We start from the raw sequence: 12,761 nt of genomic DNA, 5'->3' as shown, positions 1-12,761 counted from the left end.
ACCGATATTACTCTATAGAGTTAGTTTAAAACTCCGTAATACAATCTTAGGTTATAAAATTTTAGTAAACGTCATCATTAGCGCTTCTAAAATGTGGGTTTGATTGTTGTTTGAAAAAGAAATAAATAAACTTGGGTCAAGGATCTAATTTTTGCCTATTAAAAAAAAAAACCCACTATCACTAATTAGAAAGAAAACAACATCGAGTTAGGAAAAAACGGTGATAGTGCAATGACCCTGCGTTTTTCTTCGACATTGGGAGTTATAACGGGAACACGCTCACAGTCTCGATGTTAAAAAGTCTCTTTATTTATTATTCTTTAACGGGATTTCATTTCTGAAACAAGTTTTAAGGTCAAGCTAGATGGAAATACAACCACCATGATTTTAATACCGTTAGCTGAACTGCTAGCGATTTTTAAAGAAATATTTAAGAAAAGACCTAAATAGCTGCTAGGGAAATTTCATTATCATTCCAATAAAGCTACGTACTCCTTGGAAAAAAACCCAATTTAAAACAGTGAAACATATTCCGTAATTCTAGACCAAGAACTTAGCCTAACAAAAACAATATCTGTTAATCGTTTGAAAATAGGCGAAACCAGAGAGAATTTAGAAGGGGAGTGGAAGGAGTGGTTTGGAATGCAGCGCAACGTCGTCTGCTAAACGTTATCTAGGCAGGTCGATTTCCGGTATGATGCGTTTGTAACCAGGCTGGGAAATAGCACACTTCCTCTGGTCCAAAACCAGATTATTAATTGCTTGGACTAGTTTTTTAATTCAAAAAGTGGGGGTTACTGGTCCTCGGGACCAGTTTATTAATTGCAAATCTATTGGAGAACAAAGGCTGGGACCAGTCCGGAGACCAGTTAATTATTTCGGGGACTAGAGGGGTCACTGGTCCCAAGGACTAGTTTAAAAAATATCCTTATTTCCCAGCCTGTTTGTAACGGAGAGATTTTAGAACACGTGACCGGAAACTCGCCTACCCCAAAAAGCTCAACGCGACATCTTGTTTGGGCGTCATCACCTTTAATAGAGTCAAAGGGGGGCCTTCCACTCCCATTCTAAATTCTCTCTGGCGAAACTACGCAAGTGCCACTAGAATTTTGTTAATTAAAAAGCACGGTGTTACGCGATTGGCTCGAGGTGCAAATTTTAAATTATCTATGAAATATAATTGAACTAATTTGAATTTTAAAATAATTCCTATGCAGATAGATCTTATAATTAGTAGACAAATAGATAAAAAACTTTTCTCCTTTAAATGTGAAAGTAACGTGAAAATTAGCCAAAAAAACCAATTTTCTTTTCAAAAACGTTAGATTTGTCCTTTAAAACGTAGTCATATCGCGACCAAATTTTAAATAGGTCAAACCTTAAACTCTTTGGTATAATATACCCTTGAAATAGGAAATTATTCAACGTAGTATCCCTTCCTAATCGTTGGTCCAAATTTGTGATTTTTTCATGGCCTTTTTTATGCTGGTCTCTATAGTAATGCGTGATAGCATTTGATTAAATATTTATTTTACTTTTTATTTGGCGACATTATGTATAAGGGGTTTAGTTTATTATCCCTACGTTTTTATGCATGGCGTTTCACGCGCTACTTAGTTTCAAAGTCAAGTTCCATCTTTATTAAAGGAACAGTCTCGAGAAATTTCGTTCTAAAGTCCGTGTTTTATCAAAGAGAGCTCTAATTACCAAATAGTCTAGTGTTTGAGCACTAAGTTTACTTAAGACGGACGGAACATTAAAGAGTTTGTGCATTTACAACTAAGACGTATTTAAATTAAGGTATGTCCTGAAACAATAAGGACCATCCAAATTTGGTAACTTGGACTGGTAACTTTGAAGCCCTTTCTAATGTCTTTGGAATGAACATACCTGTGTTCCGTTTTAACCCTTTTAAAAGCAGACGACACTGTACCCTTCCTTTTGAAATTGGTCAATTTAGACAGAAATATAACGCTGTCAGAATTATCACAAATTCGATTTATAAAAAACATTTTACGATTATTCAACTCTACTCTGTCGACTAAATGTCTTCCTATCGCTCTAATTAACTCCGATATAGCTTAAAAACAAATTAGCATATCTAAAATTACCCCCATAAAAAAAGAAGAAATTTTGATACAACTTTTCCTTCAAACTGAAATAGATATTGGATGAAAAAAAAAGAACATTTTATCAAACTTTTTCGTTAAATATTCATGAAGTAGTTTACCGTTTACGAGCAGCTGGATGCGAGCCACACTTTACCATAAGTTAATTATACCACACAATAAGTTAAATTGTAGTAATGGAACCAAGAACTGTTTTTTTCTTGAATTCAAAATAAGGTTACATTTTCTAAGACCCTCGAGTCGCTTGTTTTAACTTATAAGGGTTGTTTATTTACTTATGATTGTATGAACTAGCGGAGTAAACTCCTTAAATTTTGTTAGGTTTATATAAAAAAGGGAAAATTTCCCTTTAGTATCCTTGGTGCGGGTGAAAATGTGAGAATTAGATATCCATTAATATTCTCCTCCCGGCGGAGATATTAGCGTATAGTTTTAATTTGACTTCGCAATCTGTTACAACCCAGATTAGCACTAGGTTACGTACCTTCGCCACAAGGTTCTTTAACTACAGGCTTTGACACAGAGTATCTTAGCCCCTTTTAATTCGGTTTTGTTTTCGTCTGAAGTTGAGACATTAGAATGAATAATATTTCAAAATTTAATCCTTTTTGAAATTATGACATATAGGCCTAATACTTGAAACGTTGCGCAATCTGTTATGTCGTTTACTATCGTATTTAGCAAATGAACGTGAAGTCAGTCACGATTTATTTTCCTGTGTAGTTTTAATAACAAGGCCTTGAGATAGATAAGACAGTGAGTGTTTCAGTGAAAAGAAGGCATTGGTCTTCTTTCACTCTTTAGGGGAATAGGCTTAGTGGCTAACTCTTGTTTTTGGCGCCAACTTCGCCGGCTGTTCTTTGGAACTTTATTATGACGAAGTTCATACTTTTATCGGGTCCCTAACCTTAAATTAGTCAAACCCCGAGTGGAGTTAAAACTTTTATCGTTCCCTAACCTTCTTAGTCAAACCTTAAACGGACTAATTTGATATAAAATTGAATGGCGAAATAAAGAAAAAGGAAAATGAGTGAATCACTAGAAAAAAGTTTATCTCGGTTTTAAAACTATCAAAATTCAAAAACCGGGGAAAAAACAATTTCCTAACATTAAAAGCTACGTGTTGTAGCGTAAAATACCACGTTAACCATGCTTTAAAAACTTAAAACTTGGCTATTCAAAATTCAAAATTTCAAATTGATTTATGGCGGCATTATTGTCTGCGTTCAGCGAGAAAAACCGGTCACATTAATTATATGTAACATGCATTTTCGGTATGTGCGACTGAACGCACCTTGTCCACCAAAACCGTAAACCCTATAGGGAAAACAAGGTGGGGGGGGGGGTTCCCGGAATATTTCAGGGAATGACCTCCTGCACTGGACAGAGGGTTATAAAGGGCAAGCCAACAGTAATTAATTTATCTCTAAACTGCATAGCGTACCACTGGCAGAAAAACTAAAAGAAATATAACCCGATTTCAAAATGAAATTTGCATTATTACTCAATATGTTTTCGTTAGTTAATTATCAGTTCAGAAATCTCGGTTTCATACTAAGCTGACGTCTGAATTACTGAATATGTAATTTAGTGTTAAGTAATCGATTAGAATGAAAAACAAAACTAGTTTTAAAATCGACACATATTTAACCCTGTAATATCCGACAAAAACAGATATTACCAATAACACTCATTTCGAAACTTGAAAGTCATTTTTCGTAAGCATGAACAGAGCTATTTGAATTAAAATGGTTGCCACGATCCCAACCATGCACCAAAGGACGTCTAAAGAACTTTCCATGTAGTGTTACCATGGCTAATGATATAAAATTATAAACCACGCAGTTTTGTTCATCAAATTCGGAAATTTCAGGAGTTAACACTGTGCCTTAAGAACAAACCACCATACGCCGGTTTTAGTATTTAAATATTTGTACGTCTATATAATGAAATGAAGTGGAGTACTTAGCTAGGTCGTGCTAATTAGCGTTTATTGTTTTAATTCTTTTCAAGAGAGAAAAACGCGTTTTAGGAAGACACGTTGCAATGGAAAGTAGGTTTGCACGTGTCGAAGCCTTTGACCTATTTGCAGCGCCAGAGAAACTTTCCCGATTTGGGGGAGAGAGACCCGGATTCGATCTGCTGATATAGTCTCGCGTGGCAAGCATTAACCCTCTTGGCGGTCTCTTGGAAATTACACTTAATTAAAGTTAACGTTCACTCACTGACAAGGTGAGGCTCGCTTCACCCTCCTAACCCACAGCCTAAAGACCGGATATCCTCAAAACATTTTACTACTGATTACATTAGTTTATTTCATCAGGGATAAAGGAAACAATAAGAAGTGTAACACTCAATGAAATACGTTAATGGTTAGCATCTACTGCATGATTTAGGGTTAAGAAGAAGCCTTGAAGGGCGATAAGTGGACCCAAAGACGTTCATTAGACAGGGCTTCAAAGTTGCCAGTCTTGCACCCAAAGTTCTATAATTTGAAGACCAGTCTAGCGTCTTTGGGTGTTCAAACGTCAGACTCTCTTCTGGCCTATTTCCTTCAAAATTTCTTAGAAGCAACTCCTGGTGAGGTCACATAAACAAAGGCTTAGGTTGATTTCAGTTGGTCCTATCATCTTACAAGTAACTATTGTTGAGGTCAACTAAACAAAGGCTTAGGATGATTTCAGGTGGTCCTATCATCTTAGAAGTAACTCATGGTGGTGAGGTCACATAAACAAAGGCTTAGAATGATTTCAGGTGGTCCTATCTTTTTTAAAATACTTCATGACGTTGATGCAATATTTTAAGATTAGGTATTTTATATTTGACCTGAAGGTGAACGCACAGCGGGGTTTCGTTTTGGCTTAACTATAAGTTGTTTGTTTCAAATTTAAATTTTTTCTAAGCTTATATTAATATACAAGGAAAGTTTTTGTATATATAATTTTTTAATTTTGTTTTTATGGGGAATTAACCCGTGTCAAGGTTAGCTTCACCAAGCTATTTATTTTAATAAAAAATAAAATGTAAAATAATTCCGGATTATTTACGACACCATAAATTTTACTCAAAACATGTTACATATGATATCGAAGGTTAATATAAATTATATTTTCAAAAATAAAATTTCTAGGAAACAATTTAAATATAACTTAAGTACTTTCCCTTTAAATTGCAGTTTTCATAGAACCGCGAACTTAATTTTTATAATTAGTTTTGTATAATTAATGTTAATTTATAGAGTTAAAAGAACGAGGAAATAAACTAAAACCTTTAAAACTCTAATATAAAGCATCGTTATAATTTCTCTAATTATTTTAATTTTTCAGTTGAAATTTTCCTTAAATATTAATTATTTAGACCTTTATGTTTAACAACGATTAGAACTTCATTACGCATTATTTTTTACTATTTTAATTGCTTCGAAATGCCAATTTATTTACCTTGAAACATACATTAATGATAAGGAAATTTTTAATGTAAAAATACACTCAATCAAACTTAACAGCGTTGTAGTTTAATTTGTAAACCGATTTGGAGCCAAAGGATTTTTTTCCTGCTACATAAAACAACATACGATAACAAAGTGTGTTTCAAGCTTTTTAGTGACATTAGCGTTAAATTAATTGGCATTTACGCTATACATATATATAATTTGCATTTAGTGTACATAATTTCCTTGTTGGTTGCGTATAATTATTGATTAAAAACTAAAAAGTGACCTATAGTTGAGTTTTTCTCAAGGTTGGAAAGCAGACAAACCCATACCATAACCATTAGGCCTAAGGCTATTCTACTCTATAATTTGAAAGTTTAATATAAATGTTTTCTTTAAACAATTTAAAACTTCATGCAAATTACTTATGTAGAGCCAAGATTGTGTGTGCGATGTTTTTGTGTATACATAGCTTAGAAACTCTACGAGCAGGTTTCTACTCCCTTATAACACCAAGCATAAGACATGTTCCTTCCATAAGTATAACACTTCCTATACTTCTTAATGCTAACTCTAAACTTACAGCTCGAGCTAGTTCGGGAACGACAAGCGAGAATTGAAGTCCTACAATCGGTGGTTAATTTTGCAGAACTTGAATCTTCCTATTAAGTCTGTACTAAACCTTTAACAGCGCTCCAGTCACCAGGCGTTGTCGCTTTACCTCGAATCTATGACCTACCTCATTCATGACAAGCTCCAGTTTGTAACCAGTGATAAACTTATTGGCCAACATATCTTAGGAACTTATGCACCAAGCAAGGCTAGAATATCTTATTGAAAGAGATGTCCATTGCTTACGAAACGCTATTACTTGGAATTCCGTACCGATGTTCCTTAATACATCACAGGTTAATACAAAGTAAGCTATCTACAACCGATACTCCACTCTCTTTAACCTTTTAGGTAGAGAGAGAACTTACTCTGTTCGAATGCACGGTTATGTGCCTCGACTATGATATAAGGGCCTTAGTTTTCTGTGTAAAAAATGCACGAGGTCCATCGCGATTGAAGTCAATTGTAATTTGCCCCGTGGACAAACCTACGCGGAGGTTTACATTAATGTAAAAGATCTATGAGAAAAAGCAGGACGTATCATATTTAGGTGGGATTTTTTGGGGAGAGGTCTTATACCGATTTAAGTGGCGATTTCTTTGGACTTGGTTTGAAATTCTGTTCATATTTCTGATGTAAAAAGCGAGCTGAGAATTCACTCCACTTTAAAGTAGAAATGAAAGTCATTTTTATTGACGAAATCACGGGCCCCATCAAGACAGATTTACAGGTGACCCGGGGCCCCTAGAAGGTACAGGCCCCGTGAAAACTAACCGAAATGCCCCCCCCCCTCTCTCGACGGCCCTGCATGATGCATCGAAGCTAGCAATTAAGTTGCTTACTATCATGGTTGCAGTTCTACTTGAAGTATTCGAGCTCTAACTCTGTTTTCGGAGATGTTGGGTTCTCTAAAATTCTTTGCACGTTTTTGGTTTGGTCGCATCATCCAAAGGAGAAACCTTTTATTTCTACGATGTAGGTTGTTCGTAGCCCTAAGAATACATTCAACATAACTTACAAGCACTACCAAAGGGTAGAACGTCTTTCTGTATCTCTCTTTAGGCTCTAAGGTAAAGATTGACAGGTTCTCTCTCAACTTTGAAGCATTTATACCCAAAAGCTAGCAGGGGAAAATGTAACTCTCTTTTTTGCTTAGATCCGGTTTATATTAATTACACTCTACTCGATCTAATATAACATAGTTTTCCTTCAAATATTTCGGGAAATTGCTGATGTCGTTTGCAAACTAGCTCTTTTGCTTGCGTTAAATGAAGACATAACCAACCAACTAACCGCATTCCGCAATTAAATTGCGCTTTTTTAATAAAAGCCAAGGGACGGTGAAAAACTGAAAACGGAAAATATTTCATATATAATCATTTTTCTAATTTCAAGGCGAGTGAAACATTTAGGAAATCTCGTTATTCTTTCTCTAAACAATTAGGCCTAGATAATGGTCGTTTTCCTTATGAAATAAATCATTAATCCTTCAGTATTACCATAATTTTAAGAATATTTGAATGATGATGATGATGATGTCAATAAAAGCCACTTAAGTTTTTTTTTACTATTTTATTGAACTAGAATTTCAAGTTTCGAGCAAAAGTGTGATGGATAACCATCACTTTGGTATCGTTAGTAAACTATTAACTTATAATTAAAAATATTTATTTTACGTTTGGCGTCATGTTTTCATTTTTATTGTCGTTATAAAATCAATTTGGTTCTAAAAATTGACAAATGAATTTATTTTTATTTTTTTCAATGTCATATTTTAATAGCGTGGAATTTTAAGGGACACTACCCAATAATTTAAATTGAGTCGTCAACTTTTGACAATACAATTTAGACATCACGTCACGTGGTTTTCCTCTATCGCTGTAGCTCTCAAAGCATATGACACGTTTATATCAAAGTATTTTGCCAAAAAAATCATTCAATTCAGATACGACTATCCCATCAAAGGTGCTAATAATGGCACCTTGAATAATAGCTTACACTCCTAATTTTCTAGTAGTTTCACGTTTCCATTCATTGTCAGTACCATTGATAAAACCCTTTTGTGCATTTTGAAGTTTAAATCCTTTTTAGTTAAGAATAAGTTAACTTTTACTTGAAATGGCAGTTTCTTGCCTTCAGGGTAAGAAGAGGCCATCGAGACCGAGTAGAGTTTATGGTGATAGTTATCTCAACGGTTGAGGCCCACCTGGCTTTTGAAGGTGACCCTGTATGGGTCAATCTATTTTTCCAAACAACTTTCCTTCTGGAGTACGCGTAAAATGTCACGTAGACCAGAAAGGAACCCCCAAAAAACACTTGTTTGTGCTACGGTTTGTGATAACGCAAAGCAATATTTAAAGATTTTCAACTTGTTTGTTTCGATATGGTTATTGTTATCGTTTTACAATCGTAATTAAAATAAAAACTCATCCCCAATTTGCAAATTGTTAAGTCGATAATAATTAAGGCTCAATGGTGGTCGAAGGGCTAATCACTATCAGATTCTCTGTACACCGATTACGGATTACGTGTAATCATTTTAGCACTGTCAAGGGCAGAGTTTTCAAATAGTACGCGTAATCACTTCAATACAGTAAAAGGTACACCGATTACACCGAGTGACTGGCCCCTCGACCATGTTCGATATATGTATGGCATTCCAGTGACTAACGAAAAAGGTTGTAATTCTAATCAGGGCGGCAAAATTGGGAATTTTCCCGAATACGAGCAGGGCTACCAGCTGGAAAAACTATACCAATTCCTTATAGAATTAACCCTGCAGGAGACGGTTTATGCCGGGACCGCACAAGATATAAGTAAAACACAATAAGGGACTTGGTTACTTCTCTACACCCCCTCCCTCACCCCTGGTATGGATGGTATTGTCTCATCTGTCAAGATATGTTCGTGTCCTCTTTGAAGCGAGATTAATCCAACAGTCGTCTCGCAAAAATCCTGATGTCTTTCTTTTTATGTTTCATTCCACCTGCTCCCTAGTCCCACAGTCTCTCCGAATCTGGATGATATCGCAGCTAGCTTGTCTTTTGCTAAGGAAGGAATCCTCACATACCGAATTCCTTCCTAGACTGAGAAGATTTCCCTTTGGTCATGGTGTAAAATATCTTTTTATTCTTCTACAAAGCACGAGATTCAAACCTTTCCTTTGACTTGTAAGGGCACCCTAGAGGAATTTTGTGTGGTACTGGTGTTTGTTTTATGGCGTTACTTAACTGTTCTCTCCAGGATTTTAAATTTATATGGAATAATTTTTTTTAAAGAAAAATATACGAAAAGAATAAGATTTGTGAGTTTTACGCCTTGTCAGAATTGTTTAGCGGTAAAAAGAAAACTGCATTGTTACAATAACTTTAGTAACATTATTTTGTTCACTATATCGGTTTTTCAGGATATTTATTTTGCTATAGCTACATTTCGACTTCAAGGGAGGAATTTAGAACAACCTTTTATAAAGGTGTCCATGACCGATGTTATCGTTCTATCACGGTTGATACCTTAAGTCTTTACATCAGTTTGTTTCGCAACACAAGTTAACAAATCCTAACACCCAAGATGCGCCTCGCGTATTCGTTATCTCGTAGCAGCTTGAACCTTATTGGGCCACACCGGTTATCTATCAAATAAAGATCAATGGACTTAAGAAGGCTAAAGGATGACCCCATACGGTCTCTCTCTGTGATATGTTTTATACGGTTATATCAGAGACGTTTCACCCTACAGGCCTTTGCCTTTTTTATGGGGTGTTCATGTAGGAAGGCAGTTATACAACAAGCTTAAGTCAACAAATCCCGTTAGCCCGGGCGTCAATATAACTTCCGGAGATGCCAGACCCAAGTTTCTTACGAGTTAAAGGTATTAGAACAAACTTTTGCCGGTACCAAGGATATGTATGATTCTTTCCACGTCATAGGGGATCATAAAAGGAAGCTTATGAAACTGAGGTGTTTGTTTGAAGAAGGGTGGGCCTGGTTAAGATACTCAGATTCTATCATAAATCTCATGGGGGTGTTCCAAAAACGTGGTAGGACCAAAGTACGGGGTGACTGTTCTATGGGCAATCAATTTTGAGTCTAACATGTTCTATGACATTATGATGATCCCCTAAGAATTGAATTTACATTGTCTTTCAGTTTTTTACTTAGATATAATGGGTCATCGTATACTATAGTGAAACCTAGTTATAACGTATTATATCCCAACTTGTTCAATATCTTTTTCATCCTTTAGGTTGTAGGGCGTCATTTATTTTCATCTCATGTAAGAGTGCTTTTTACACGTAAAACGCGTTTCGTTTGCTGAGCGTTTGATTTGACGTTCTTTAGCTAAGTCTTTGGACCTCAAATTCGCATCTGGGCAAAAGAGATTCCGCCTAGAGTCGATTATGATATTTTAGAAGGCGTTTCGGAACAGATCCAATTTCTTCCTTCTTTCTAAGCTTTTTTGTTGTTGACAGCGAGTCGTTAGCGATGCCAAGGTTATGGCTCTTGGTTTAACACCCCCATTTCGACTGAATGGTTTAGCTAAAGTAGTATTATGCTTCCATGATTTAGTGGGTACGTAATTTGAGGATGTAGATCGAACTTCGTAAGAGGTTATTGTTCAAAATCACCCTATATTTTCGTGTACCACAAGATTCTGATAGTTTTAAACATTTGGGAACGTCAATTACATAATCATTTCGTTAATAGTGAAGAAACCACTTAATTTTCCGAGGCATAACTCTGTAGTACTTATCCTATTGTTCTGTAATAGCTAAACCATTCTGTAAAGACATTGGTTTTTTTTTCGCGAAAGGAAATGGTCATCTTGATTCAGAGGATCTTAGAAGTCTCGAAGAACTATGAAATATAGATAAGGAATGACGTAATGTAATTCTTGAGTTGTTGGTGGGTATAGTACTACAACTTGTAGTTGTACAAGTCGGACATTAATCAAAATGATGCATATTGTCCAAGACTCGACTGACTAAACCGCATTGCAAATGTTCGACCATTTGGTTGACCTCGTGTTGTAGAGTAAGGAATTAATAACGGAGGAAAAATGGTGCGAGATAAAAAGCACGAGCGTTTTTAAGTTTTCAAACTGGGCTTAACATTTGACTAGGCCTAAATGTTACACGTTTTTCGGTCAACTTCAAAAACACGTAACACTTAGGCCTAGAACAAAACGGAGAAGTTTGAAACCTAAAATTATGGTTATTGATATTATAGGTTAAGATTTTGCGAATACGAATATGAAACGTGCTTTTTGTTTCTTTATTCAATTTTCAAAATTTTCTCTCAAATACAAAAGTATTTTTTCGGTACAAAATTTTCCTTGTACGCGTATCAAAAACCCGAAAACACGACGTCTTAATTTCTTCCGCAATTCTTGTGTTTTGTCTATGATGACGGAAGTGACCAAATTCCGAAGTATTTTCACTCTCAAAGCTTCCTCTAGTGAGATTCGACCATAAAAAGTGCAACCTTTTTAAACTTAAATCGTTTGAGTGCATTTTTTTGCACTGTGCTTTTTTCGGATGTGTTGAAGAAAGAATTTAGTACCATTAGACCGCAACTCATTCAACCGAATGTAGCTTGGAACCTAACCTAACTAATAGTACATTCATTGATTCGAAGGCGCTATTTCACTTCCGATTTTGTTCACAGATATTTTTTATTTCTTCATTGCTAGACGACAGCGAAGTTCGAGATATAACCAAAAGAAAAAGCCAAGTATTCATTCATTCATTCAGAGTGATGATAGAGTTTCGTTATATCAAAGTGTTTTTTCGTTCATCTTTGACTCGAGTAATAGTCGGTTATTCGATGCGATTCCGTATACGCATTCCCCAAGAATGATGGGCCCCACTCGGTTATAAGGTCTCGGATTCCCGAATTGCGGTATTCTCGAATTCAGCCCCTTAACCGCGGTCAAAATGACCGATGACCGTTTTTCCATACGTGCTAGCAGAAGTAACATAATTGTACACTAAGTTCCTGAGAAAGGGGAAGTTAACTTGAATGGCCCAGTAGTTTCTGTCTCTCACGCGCACTCACCTAGGGGAGCAGCAGTACGTCACGTGATCCTTTAAGGGGGAAACGTTAGAGGAGGTGGAGTTTCCCTATTGGCGAAACTGGCAGCGCTCGGTGAACTTTTTGAAAGGGGGGGGGGGGGTTGACGGAGAATTTGGTCTCTCCGAGCCCCCTTCTATCTGTGCTCACTGAAGACACTAACTTAGAGGAGAATCAGTTTTCTGATGGCACTCCTATATATTTTCGCCTCTTCTGAACCCAAGTTCTCTTTCTGTCTCTCCACTTGCAAATACGAAATGGAGAGCTGATCTAAATATTTCAAAAACAACGTATCTATTGCGTGAATCTTTCTAAAGATACATCCTTTTCGTGGAGATTGTTGGTCAGTTCTATAAGTCTATGTAGTCTCTATTTACTTTAGCGGTGGGGGGACCTGAGGTGAAGATGAACGTATTTGCATATCTTGGTATAAAAGAGATATCTGAAATGGTGCTGGTAGTGTGGTGCTTGGGTGTTATTTTTCTCTTACAGTATCAGATGGCCTATCAAATATCA

General features: G+C 36.1%; 1 protein-coding gene across 2 annotated transcripts in view; it reads left to right on the top strand.

The window, feature by feature from the left end:
- The window catches only part of LOC149654517 (epidermal retinol dehydrogenase 2-like), a 35,965-nt gene that overhangs the window by 1,116 nt on the left and 22,088 nt on the right, over positions 1-12,761 (top strand). The gene's annotated exons all lie outside the window — the stretch shown is intronic.

This window comes from Phalangium opilio, unplaced genomic scaffold (assembly GCF_054372755.1).
Source record: "Phalangium opilio isolate 3A_F unplaced genomic scaffold, DU_Popi_V2 ptg000079l_1, whole genome shotgun sequence".
Lineage (NCBI taxonomy): Eukaryota > Metazoa > Arthropoda > Arachnida > Opiliones > Phalangiidae > Phalangium > Phalangium opilio.
Note: the sequence above shows the minus strand (reverse complement) of the source record. Positions and strands in the feature narration are given on the sequence as shown.